The 12,316-nt window shown below is 48.9% G+C and overlaps 2 non-coding genes across 2 annotated transcripts; one reads left to right on the top strand and one right to left on the bottom strand.

Moving 5' to 3' along the window:
* Positions 1 to 9,963: 9,963 nt before the first annotated feature.
* TRNAG-UCC lies at positions 9,964 to 10,035 on the top strand. Its single transcript has one exon. It is a non-coding gene; the product is annotated as a tRNA-Gly (tRNA).
* Positions 10,036 to 11,427: 1,392 nt separating this feature from the next.
* Positions 11,428 to 11,500, bottom strand: TRNAV-AAC. The gene has a single exon. It is a non-coding gene; the product is annotated as a tRNA-Val (tRNA).
* Positions 11,501 to 12,316: the final 816 nt, after the last annotated feature.

Genomic DNA, 12,316 nt, shown 5'->3' with positions numbered 1-12,316 from the left:
TCTCCAGGTAACTGAAAGACCTCAGGGAAAGTCTTCGGGTCTGGCAAGAAAGTGACTCTGCACAAACAGCCCCTCCTTATTTCTCCTCCCATTAGCAATTGCCAGGAGAAAATCCAGCCCTGGGAGAGCAAAGCCCCCAGGAATGGGACTTTCCCAGCCAGAGGGGCAGGGAGAGAGGACAGGGGAAGGCGAGACTGAAAGGGGCCGTGGGAGACCTGAGGGGGGAGAGATTTCCACCCAGACACATGTATTGCTGCATCCCTGGGCAGAACCACTTTCCAGTGAACAAAACAAGGATCAGACAGAGGAAAAGCCAGTTCCTGACTCCATATTCCCCCTGCTGGGGTGTGGCTGCCGTGGGGTCAGTGTCTGAGGGAATCCCCCACAGTGACTCCTTTGGTTCTGCTCTTTTCTAGCCTTGTGTTCACAGACTTTGTTAGGGGGTGAGGGGAGGGAGAAGGGAGGTTAAAAATGTGTCTGGGCTTAGCCTGGCAGGAGGGGCCAGGTCTACATTGTAATAAACAGACTGAGCATTTCCCTGCATGGCAGAATCTAGGAAATCTGTGTGCAGGGAAGGGGCCTGGGGGAATTCTGATGTGAAATTAACTAAAACCAGTTCTGAAATGCCCACAACTGCCCTTCTCCCCCAGACAGGCTGCAGAATGACGTCCTTGTTTTGCTCCAGCTCATCCCAGCCTGCCGTGGGACAGGGAAGAGAAATGGCTGCAGTGGAGCCAACTCAGGTAGGGATTATCGGGGGGTTGCTGGTGGGTTCCTGCTGGAGGAGAGGGAGAGCAAATACACCGGAGATGGGAAGGTTTGCACAGTCTGGTTTGGAGGTTGGAGCGGGGCAGGAAATTCACAGCGTGGGGAAAGGAGGAGGCCAGGGTGTGGCAAACCTGCTGGGAGTTATTTAATAAGTGCCCTAGATTCTAGGAACAGACCCAGGAGGTTGGGAGGTGGAAATGCCCTAATTTGTGAAGAAAGAAAATAGCCCACCTACATGGAGCTGGTAAAACTCAGCCTGAGCTCACTAACCAGTCTGAGCTCACTAACCAGCGGCTGCTGTGAGATATGAAGGGGCACCCATGAGTCAGGCTTATTGGAGCTGCCTCTCCCTTCATATCCCGCTCCTCACAATGGGGAGGTTATTGGGCTTCCTACCAGGGAGCTCTCCCTGGACCCTGCTGGGGGCTCCATCTCCTGTATCAGTCGGTGGCTAGTAGGTGTGTGATGGATCTGCTGGGAGAGACAAGGGGCTCTCTCTTCGTCCCCTCACCCTGGTATTTGCTGGATACTCTGAGCGGGGTGGGGGTGGGACTCTGTTGAGTGGGATCCACCCAGAGCTTCCATTTGATTCACTCCTCTCTGCCACAAATAGTGGGGCTGTGAGTGGAGCAGCAGGTCCTGAGTGTTGGACTCTTGCTCTTTCAGGGGCCGGTGACCTTCGAGGAGGTGGCTGTGCATTTCACCAGGGAAGAGTGGGCTCTGCTGGACCCCGCTCAGAGAGCCCTCTACTGGGATGTCATGCAGGAGAACTATGAGACTGTGACCTCGCTGGGTAAGGGTTCCTGTCCCCTCGGTTCTTGGAAGGGGAAATGAAGAGTTAAGGTTCACGCCAGCCCTCCAATGCCACCTCTACTCTGTCCTGTTTCAGCATCACCCCAATATGCCAGTGACACACACACACTACCAGAGAGCCTCCCCTGCTGCAGAACACTTTGGGAACAGAGCACAGGAGCCGTATCGCACAGTGTCAAATATCTCCTGTTTGCTCAAGTGAAACTGGGGGTTAGGTCTGGCATAAATGTTCCATACCCCTAATCTTTTTTGTTTCCCTTTTTTGTTTCCCTTTTCCAATTCCAATATATCTTTTTTTGAGATGGGGCGACAACATCTGCATGCAGTATTCAAAATGTGGGTCTATCATGGATTTATTTGCTGTTTTTACAAATATGATATATGATATATTCTGTCATATCTATCCCTTTCTTAATTATTTCCAACATTGCTTGCATCATATTTTGCAATATATTCCAAATAAGGAAATTAACGTGCAACGTATGTGTCATTGTTTGTGATTTTAAGCTTTAAAACGCTTGTGTGATTTTTAACTCAGGGGGACAGTATTCCAATAGCTGTCTCCCCCTGCACACTTTTAACTAAGAGAAGAGCCTCAGGCTGAGCTGATTCAAAATCAATCATGTGGTCGTTTTCCACAACAGCTTCAAGAGGTCCCTGTGATGGAATGTAAATGTCTTCTTCACACCTTCCCCCTACAGGAGAATGGCTGTTTGACCAGCTGTTTGCCTTGCTGTCTCTGAGGAACTGGTCTGTGGGTGTTCCCCAGAATTGTAACATTTTCAGTAATATCATACTGTAAAATCTCATAACTTTACATACAGTGTTACTACACATTTTAACAGGAGGATAATATTCAGTAGATTATGCGTTTTTAAATGATACCTCACAAGCCATACTGCGTACAAAATTGATCATAATTTTCTAGAAGAGTGAACACAGGGGTATAGACTTACACAGTGTCTGTGGGTGTGTTCCCAGCAGATATGTGGGTATTTCAATCCCTCATAAGCACAGTGTTTGGCATCTTCAAGGACCTGGGGAACTGGTCCTGGGAATTCACTGGTTTACCAGGTGTGACACTTTGATATTAATAATAAAATAATAATATAATCTGATAAAATTGCCATGAATCGTGCTAGATATGCCATGTAAGGTATCAGTGAAAATGTTATGATTTGCCAAGTATGATAATTTTGTTTCAATGTTTGTATCACCTTTGTATTGTGAGTTATAGATATGTAGGGTATATCTGTATTTCCAGACTTGTGCAGTGTTTCTGGGTGACATCCCCAGACATATTGGCATCAACACTGCCTAGCCTGTTTGGCCCATTGACGATCATCAGCTGTACAATGAGCCCATGGAAAGGACCAAGGGGATACACCTATTGAGTCAGCAAGACATGCCGGGGTATGCCTGTGTAATGAGAACTTCAAGGTTTTCCATGCCATGTGCTGTGAAGCTTGTGTTTGGGACACAGGAAGTACAGGCCACATGGCAAAAGGAATGTAAAGGGCAGCTGCATCATCTCCATTTTGTCTTCAATCCCCCTTCCTGCCTCTGGAGCAACTTCTCTACAAACTGAACCCTGGAACAAAGGACTAAATTACCCATCCAAGCTGTGGATGTGTTCCAGGCAGACTTTCAAGCCAGCAACTCACCAATACTGCTAAGAACCTGATATATCCATTTTGGAATGTATCTGACTGCTTTCCCATTTACCTTCTTTCTGTCTTTCTTTCGTTTAAACCTTTAGTTTAGATGCTAAAGGATTGTCTGGAAGGATGGAATTTTGGGTAATATCCAAACCTATACTGACCTGGTGATGTGGCTGACGCTTTGGGGTCAGAGGAACACTTTGTTTATGTGAGCAGAGTTTTGAAATAACCTCTCACTGTACTGGACCTCGCTGCTGATTAGGAGTCAGAGAACTGGGATGGAATAAAGGGGGCCGTGTGATTTCTCTTTTCAGCTTCTCGATAACCCCTGGGGTGGGGGGATCAGAAGCACAGTTGGTGACTGGTCGGTGAGTTTAACTTCAGTGTTAACCAGCAGTTCTGGGAGCATCTGCTCTCCCTTTTTCAGCCTGCCCTGATCTTGGCATTTTCAGTGAGAACTGCCCCTGGCCCACCAGGTCACACTAAGGACTGAAGTTAAATGAATAGAATGTTTTTTTTTTATGACCAAGTCTTATGAAATCAACTGAACTCCTTTGTTTTCTTTCATCTGAGCAGGGTTTCTAGTTTTCCAGCGTGATGTTATCTCCCAGCTGGAACAAGGGGAAGACCCATGGGTCCCAGACCTCCAGGGTTCAAAGGAAAGAGAGATCCTGAAATCTCCCTGCACAGGTGAGGAAACATTAAACCACCGCAGAATCTGTACGTGCCTGAAGGAAACATCTGGAATGCCCAACAAAGCCCTTGGGGAGGTCTCTCAGTTCATTATTGTCACTTGCAGGGGTCATATCCTCAGGGTAAATATAGTTCATGGCTTCCTATAGATCCTAGCAGACACCAGGCAGTAGCTTCCTCCCTTCCCCCTGCGTATTTGGATGGGATGTGAAGGCTGAATTCATCCCCCTCCTCTCTCCTATTTGGGGGAAGAGTTTGGGGGAGTTCAGCTCCTGATTTTTATTTGACCTGTCCTCAGCACTTGTTTTTCTTTGGTCTTCCCCTTTCCATCCCTGTTTGATGTTTCTGTCTCTATCACAGCAGGTGATGCAAAGGCATGTGAGAAAGAGGAGCAGAATTCTCAGCCTGAAAATGTTGAGCCAGTGGGTAAAAACAGAGCATTATCGCAAAGATCGAAAAGGAATGTGTCCAGGAGTCATGAGCAGGGAAAATCCTGGGAGATTCAGCACAGACCAAAAAGAGATCAAGGAAACCAGCCAGGGAAGAAAGTGGATAAATTTATTTCTTCTTGGGGAACTCAGAAGATCCTCATGGAAACCACAACACAGCAGGATATCCTCAGGCGAAAGAGAAAAAATACATGCAGTGAGTGTGGAAAAACTTCTCTCACAGCTCAGCCCTTTCTGTACATCAGAGAATCCACACAGGGGAAAGGCCCTATGAATGCACTGAGTGCGGGAAAACCTTCAATCGCAGTTCGCACTTTATTAGGCATCAAACAATCCACGGAGGAGAGAGCCCCTAGGAATGCTGTGAGTGTGGAAAATGCTTCACTAGCAGCTCAAACCTTAGATTTAATTTACTCTGGTTCCTCAACTGTTGCTACAGCTCTAGTACCCATCAATCCAAAGACTGAGAGAAATGGAGAGTTCCAACCATTGTCCTTTTAGTATCTTATTGTTCCTCTCTCTGTTTTTTGTGCTGGCCTTTCTATTCTATCATTTTCTGCCTTTGTTTAGTTGGTAACAGTTGGTTTCCATCACTCACGTTTGTTTGTTAAATCTCTATCCAATAAATGTTTTGCTTGTTCGATAACTGTACTCAGGTGCTGTGTGAGATACAGTAGCAATGGTCCACAGTAAAACTAGTAACCTGGGATACTTGGGGAAGAGAGGATCTGGGATTTCATCGAGTATCTGGTGATCCGGGCTGGACCCCAGAGGGGGACACATTGAAGGAACTCAGGGGTTAAGGTGGCTGCTGTAGCTCAGAGGAGGGTCCTTGAGTTCCAGCAGGCTGGTGAGTTTGGTCACTAACATCCAGCTGCCAAATGCAAAACTCCCTCTTCCTTGTGGCAGGTGGCAACAAGGCGACTTACAGTCCTCAGCACCCTGAGAAGGGTCACAGTGTGTCTCTATGTTGATCCACCTGTCAAATTCACACAGGGAAAGCTCCCGATAGCACAAAACTCTGCCCTGTGAAATCATGGAACATGTGCTCTGTGAAAGCATGTAAAGAATCCAAGCGCTGGAGGACAGGGTTTGGGTCCAGAGTGACCTAGACAAATTGGAGGGTTGGGCCAAGAGAAATCTGAGGAGGTTCAACAAGGAGAAGTGCAGAGTCCTGCACTTAGGACGGAAGAATCCCAGGCACTGCCACAGACTGGGGACTGACGAAGTGAGGGGGGATTTGATAGCAGCCTTCAAGTACCTGAAAGAGCAGCAGTGTGGGCTTTCTCCTGGCCACTTTTGCTGGGCTGGGCAGGCGTCCTGGAGGCCTTTCTAGAAGAGAATTGGGAACGGAGTTAGAAAAACCAATGTGAAAACCAGAACCTCAGGTTTAGACTCATTTATTTATAATATTAAATCTTCAATTCTAGTGTCACAGTCAATACAATTGCTTCAGCCTGATAGTTGCCCAAAGGGAAACTTAACTTCTCTCCAAAGGGAGGGGAGAGAAAGCACTTTTCAGAGTCCGAGAGAGACAAGGCGGGTGAGGGTAAGAGCTTGCAGAGGACCAGCCTCTGTTGGTGAAAGAGACAAGCTGTGGAGCTAACCCAGCACCCTTCTTCAGTTCTGTGTAGCCTGGAAGGTCGTCTCTTCCATAACCAGCCGTTAGAACATAAGAACAGCCACACTGAGTCAGACCAGTTCATCTAGCCCACTCTCCCGAAAGTGGCCAATGCCCAGCACCCCAGAGGACCCCTGGGGCCAACATGGATACAACACCACCACAAAGAAGGTTAAAATCAATGCACATGGGAGAAGGATCTTGTGTTTCATTCCTTATGTCCTAATCCCATCGTGTGGCCATTTCCTTTTCTTCCTTTCTGTTAAAAGCTTTGGTGTTTTGCACAGAAATATTATTTCCCCAGGAGAGACCCAGGAGTGGGGGCTGCATTCCTGTGCCAAACAGTTACTGGAAGGGGGCAGACAAAGGCCTTTAGGACGAGGCATCCCTCACTGTCAAAAGATCATCTCCCTCCTGCAGGTCACTGGCAGCCTGAATTTGTTCCTTATCCTCCCAGAGTCTGGGGGCTGGAATCAGCACTACCCAGCCCCTCCGTATGTAGCAGGAACAAACACAAACCTGGACTTTAAAACAAGCTGTCCCCTTCCTTCTCAGGGAAGATTTTTCTGTGATTGAAGTTGAGCTTCAGTTCCCCTCTCCTGGGGGTGGGGCGGGTGTGGGGCCAGCTCCCAGTGAGATCTGTTTTCAACATTGCCCCCTTTCAGCCACTCTGGGATCCTAACTCTGCTCCCAGCTGTCAGGCAGCTTCCAGTCCATCCTCCCTGCTCACTAACTCTGTGGTCATGTGTCACCCCCTTTGCCAGCGCCCAGAGCCTGCAGGAAAGCTACTCCTTCCAGGTGCATTGGTGGTATAGTGGTGTGCATGGGTGTCTTCCAAGTAGTTCATTTGGGTTTGATTCCTAGCCAATGCAATAATGGATTTTCTCTTCTGTTGTTTCCTCATCTGGAAGTGGTTTAATTTCAGTCACATTGTGTTACAATCACATTATCTATAGAATGAGACAATAAATGTGTCGAAGTCCAGCAGGTCATACAGGATGGAGGCACACAAGGGGCTGGAATGTGTCATCTGAGAAAGACAGAACACTTGGAAACCTGCATCTCCCATCCCCTGGCCTTGCGTGTTATGATTCCAGCTGCGTGAGCTGTTTGTAGGATGTTCCGGCATGATGGGGAAATGAAGTTTTGAGTCATTTTTTGCTCCTGCAGATTCCTTTGCTGTTATAATTATAATGACATGAACAACAGGGAGGCAAAATAAACATAAACCCCAAATTGCAATACAGGTGGGGAAAGAGACGATCACGGTTAAGCCAGACACGTCAAAATAAAAATTAATACTAAAAAGGGGAGAGGGAAGAGATCAGGTATGTGGAGATCCCCTTGATATTTCAACGCACATTGTTAGAATCAAAGTTCAGACTTGACACTGGAAAACCCGCAACTACCTGTCTCTCTGAACACCTGTGATGAGCAAGATGGAGTTGGGACACCTGTTCTGCTTCAATCATTTATTGTCTCTCTGTTCTCTCCTTCGCCCCCCAGTTCCTTGTCTCCAATGTCTCTGCCTTTCTCCTCTTGCTCCCTCTCCCCTGCCCTTTCCAGGAACTCACAGTCTACAGCATTTAGGACAAGCCAGAGCTCCCATGTTCTGCACATGAGCCTGTGTCAGAGGACGTGGGACCCCGGTCAGAACCAGTCACCAGATCAATATGACCCTTTATGGGTGACTTCTCTGCCTGCTCTGCAATTTACATCTCCCCTCTTCCCCCCCCCCCCCCGCAAACAGGGTGGGGTACAGCTCTGACTGAGAGGCCTAACAGGAGAAATTTCAGCCCAAAGACAAATTTGTGTGAAATGCTGAGAAGTGAAGAGCCCCCTTCCCCTCCCCCCAAATCCCCAGAACTCTAGTGTCACCCCCATGGCACCAGCACAGGGAACCCAGTGAGATGGGGTTACAGCATACAAGGGGGGAGGCAGCAGGGAGAGAGGTGACAGGGAATCTCTCTTTTTCTTTCTCTCGTCACTTTCTGTTCTTCTCTTTCCTTCCAGGAACTGCAGTCACAGCAGGGAGGGGTTTGTCTCCGTGTCTGTCACGGAGGTGGTGGAAGTGATGGATTCTGTGACTTCCTGCAACCTCTGTGACTTCTGCAGTGGGCACAGTGGCTGACTCCAGGGCCACTCAATCAACTGGCTCCAGGGACCGCCCAAGCAGCGGCCAATGCAGCTGGCCCGGGGATCACTTTACCAGTGGTCCCGAGGGCAGCAGGAGCAGCCACAGCTTGGTGGCCTCTGGCAGCACTTCTGGGGTGGCCAGAGCAGCAGCTGGCCCCCTGGGGCTCCCCCCTGCCCTAGCAGCAGCTGGAGTGGCAGCGACTCTCAGGGCTTCTCCCCTGGTAGCTGGTGCTCATTATCCATCAAATAAATCAAAACACTTCCCCCTGCAAATGGATTTAGCCTGGGACCCTCAGAGTCAGCAGCTGTTACACCCACTACTGAGCTCTCTGGTCAGGTGTCCTAGTGCTGGGAGCCTCCAATGTAGATCCTAAAATAGCATTTTTGCACCAGGGGCGGCTGAAATTTTGGACCAGACATTGTAGCTCCACTGTTATTTTACTGAATTCCTTCAAAACAGCAAGTGTAGAAAGTGTCCTAAGTGCCAGGCTCTCTGCCATGGAAACAGCTGCCCCTGCTCTCCAGGAGTCTGTGCGTTCCACCCAGCAACGTACACACCTGCTCCGCACTGAAGGGGAGTCAGACAGTGACGGTAACGCAAATCTTCAGACTATTAACCCAGGTCCCTTTCTTTAACCCAGGACATGCCAGTCACCTGTTAGCCATGGTGTTATCTTCACCTTCAAATACCTCTCAGGACATTTAACAGAGGGAGTGAACCCCCCCAAATGGCTCCCTGTTGAGGCGTTGTACCGGACCTGCCCCTGGAGACTGTCTGGTTTTATACTCTTAGAGCTTTTTCTCTTCAAACCCCTTATCCCAATCTCTGGGCCAACCTCCGCATTTCAGAGTTTAGAATTTACTCTCATCACCCTCCTATGGCACTTTCCATGTGAATTTGGCCAAGCAAGTAGGGGAAGCTCCGTGGCTAATGAAAACCAACGCTCTGGGTGAGGCCTGAACTCACACCCACAGCTGTATTTCCCCCTGCATGAGCCACTATAGGTGCTTCTTAGACAAACTTGGGCTGTAGGTGGTTATGTGTATCTGTGCTTCACCACTTCGGCTGCTCTGTGAAAAGCTGATGGTTCAAGCAGAAGCAGGTGGGTTTTTGTTTTAAGCAATTAGAGTCTAGTACATTTTAACAGGCAGAAAATGTCCTATTCTGGTCTAGCCCCATTTGACTCCTTCTGTCCATCTTCTTCCTTCGCCCTCAGTGTCTTTCCTTCCCCATTGGGGACATGCAGAGATGAACCCCAGTCAGTCTGTGTCACAGAGAGTCTGTATCTCCTAAGGAATGTGGGTGAAGGATTCCAGCTGAATTAACGCCGCTCACCTGGGTTAGAAACATTTGTTTCTTTCGAGCAGATAGTGGGAAATGGGACATTAATTCAGACCCAGGAGGCAAGGCAGAGGCTTCATGATCCTGATCTCCAGGAAGGGAGAGAGGATCCCAGGAAGGAACAGAGCTTCCTTTAGATTCAAGCTGGGTCTCCTGGAAGTTGGAAAAGACCCTGGGTCACTGAGGATCTCATGGGATCGTGCTGCTCCAGAGGCTCGAGAGTCCTGGGTGCGGGGAGGGTGTCACTGCACAGTCTGAAATGGAAGGGAGGACCCTGGAAGGGAAGGGGAGGAACAGAAAATGGAGGGGAATGAAACAGAATAAACGCCTCTTCTGTCTCCCATCCCCAACCCAGCAAGAACTGTTATCAGTGGGGAAACTCCCCACGATGAATGGCAGAGACCACAGAGACATTCGCCTCATGCTGAGAAGTAAGGTGACCAATCACCAAGTGTGAAAAATCAGAGACTTTCACCAGATGCATTGGTGGTATAGTGGTGAGCATAGCTGCCTTCCAAGCAGTTGACCTGGGTTCGATTCCCAGCCAATGCAATGATATGATGATTCCTCCACTGGGAATTGGTTTAATTTCAGTCATGTTGTATCAGTTTATCAATGGAATGAGAGAATCAGTGTCCCAAATCCCAACAGGTCATTAAACACCCAGTGGAGGAAGAAAGGGGTGGGACTATATAATGAGCAGTTGGAGTCATCCTGGTATTACAATGCTTGGTTTATTTTTTTTTTAAATTCCTTTACTTCCCTCTCCCTTTTAGACTCAGAGCCTTTAAGGTCAGAAGGGACCAGTGTGATCATCTAGTCTGACCTGCTGCACCTTGCAGGCCAAAAGACCCCACCCACCCACTCCTGGAATAGACCCGGGAGGGAAGGCAGCTCTGTGCACTGCCCCTACCCCAGGCAGCACATGGAGGCCCTCTGCTCCCCTCCCCCCACAACGGGTGTGCAGAGATGTGCCAGCAGCACTAAGGTGGCTCCCTGCCCACTCTACATCCGCCCCTCCGTGATGCTCCCAGAAGTGGCTGGCATGTCCCAGCATCCCCTGGGGTGGGGGGAGTGTCTCCACGTGCTGCCCCTGCCCTGAGCACCAACTCTGCAGCTCCCATTGGCCAGGAACTGTAGCCAATGGGAGCTCTGGGGGCAGCGCCTGCAGACAGCAGCACATGGAGATCCCCTGGCCCCACTCATCTAGGAGCTGCTGCCAGAGGGTTGTGTGTACCGGTCACTTTGGGAGCTGCACCACCCCTCCTGCACCCCCACCCCCACCCCCAGCGCAGAGCCCGCACCCAAATTTCCTCCCAGTGCTTTGCTTGTCGTCCTTTCACCAGAACCATCCTTCTTCTCCTGGGCTGCAAGTAGCCATCCCTGGGAAGCCAAGAGGCAGGCACAGGATTCTGCAAGGTACGTGTCCCACAGCGCCGCGATGGACGGTGCGATGAAGGTAAGTCTTCCTGAGGCACAATGAACTGCAATGCAGCGAACCACTGGCCAGGCGGTCCGGGCGAAGGGCATTCACTGGAGGTACAAGCTTGTGAGTGACTCCTGAGCACAGGGCCCCTTCCCCTTTTAAGGACCTGCTCCTCATGGCCTGCGACTAGAGATGACTTGGCTGCATCTGGTGGGTCACACTCCACCTTGGGCAATGTCCATGCTCTGGGTGTGTGATCGCTGCCTAATGAGAGTCCCAGACACCTTGTCTATCTAGCAGCTCTTCTGCTCTTCCAGCTGTTCAACCAGCCCCTTCATCCCACAAGCATTGCAGGAGGGAGGGGGAGGGGGGAAGCCACTTCACAGGCATTCAGAGAGGGAGAGGAGACAAAAATGGGAATGGGGAAAGTATAACAGACCTATTGAGCAATAGAAGTCACTGCTGCTCCTACAACAGCAGGGACAGGCCACTAGGAGTTGGGAAAAATTAAGCCATCATGTTTCTGCCTGGTTTTGAACCAGGGACCTTTTGCGTGTTAGGCAAACGTGATAACCACTACACTACAGAAACTCTGTTGTAGGGCTCTGCCCTTCCCTTCATAAGCAAATAAGAATGGCCAGACCAAAGGTCCATCCAACCCCATATCCTATCTGCCAACAGTGGCCAATGCCAGGTGCCCCAGAGGGACTGAACCTAACAGGCAATGATCAAGTGATCTCTCTCCTGCCATCCATCTCCACCCTCTGACAAACAGAGGCTAGGGATACCATTCCTTACCCAGGCTGCCTAATAGCCATTAATGGACTTCACCTCCATGAATTTATCTGCAAAAATAATGAGGAGTACTTGTGGCACCTTAGAGACTAACAAACTTATTTGAGCATAAGCTTTCGTGGGCTAAAATCCACTTAATCAGATGCATACAGTGGAAAATACAGCAGGAAGATATATATATACACAGAGAACATGAAAAAATGGGTGTTGCTATCCGCACTATAATGAGAGTGAGCAGTTAAGGTGAGCTATTATCAGCAGGAGAAAAAAACCTGTAGTGACAATCAGGATGGCCCATTTCTCACAGTTGACAAGAAGGTGTGAGTAACAGTAGGGGGACAAATAAACATGGGGAAATAGTTTTACTTTGTGTAATGACCCACCCACTCCCAGTCTTTATTCAAGCCTAATTTAATGGTGTCCAGTTTGCAAATTAATTCCAATTCAGCATCTCTCGTGGGAGTCTGTTGTTGAAGGTTTTTTGTTGTAATATTACGACTTTTAGGTCTGTAATTGAGTGACCAGGGAGATTGAAGTGTTCTCTGGCTGTGTTTGAATGTTATAATTCTTGATGTCTGATTTGTGTCCATTTATTCTTTTATGTAGAGACTC

Source organism: Mauremys reevesii, linkage group 14 (assembly GCF_016161935.1).
Source record: "Mauremys reevesii isolate NIE-2019 linkage group 14, ASM1616193v1, whole genome shotgun sequence".
NCBI lineage: Eukaryota > Metazoa > Chordata > Testudines > Geoemydidae > Mauremys > Mauremys reevesii.
This window is presented reverse-complemented; position numbering and strand designations above follow the sequence as displayed.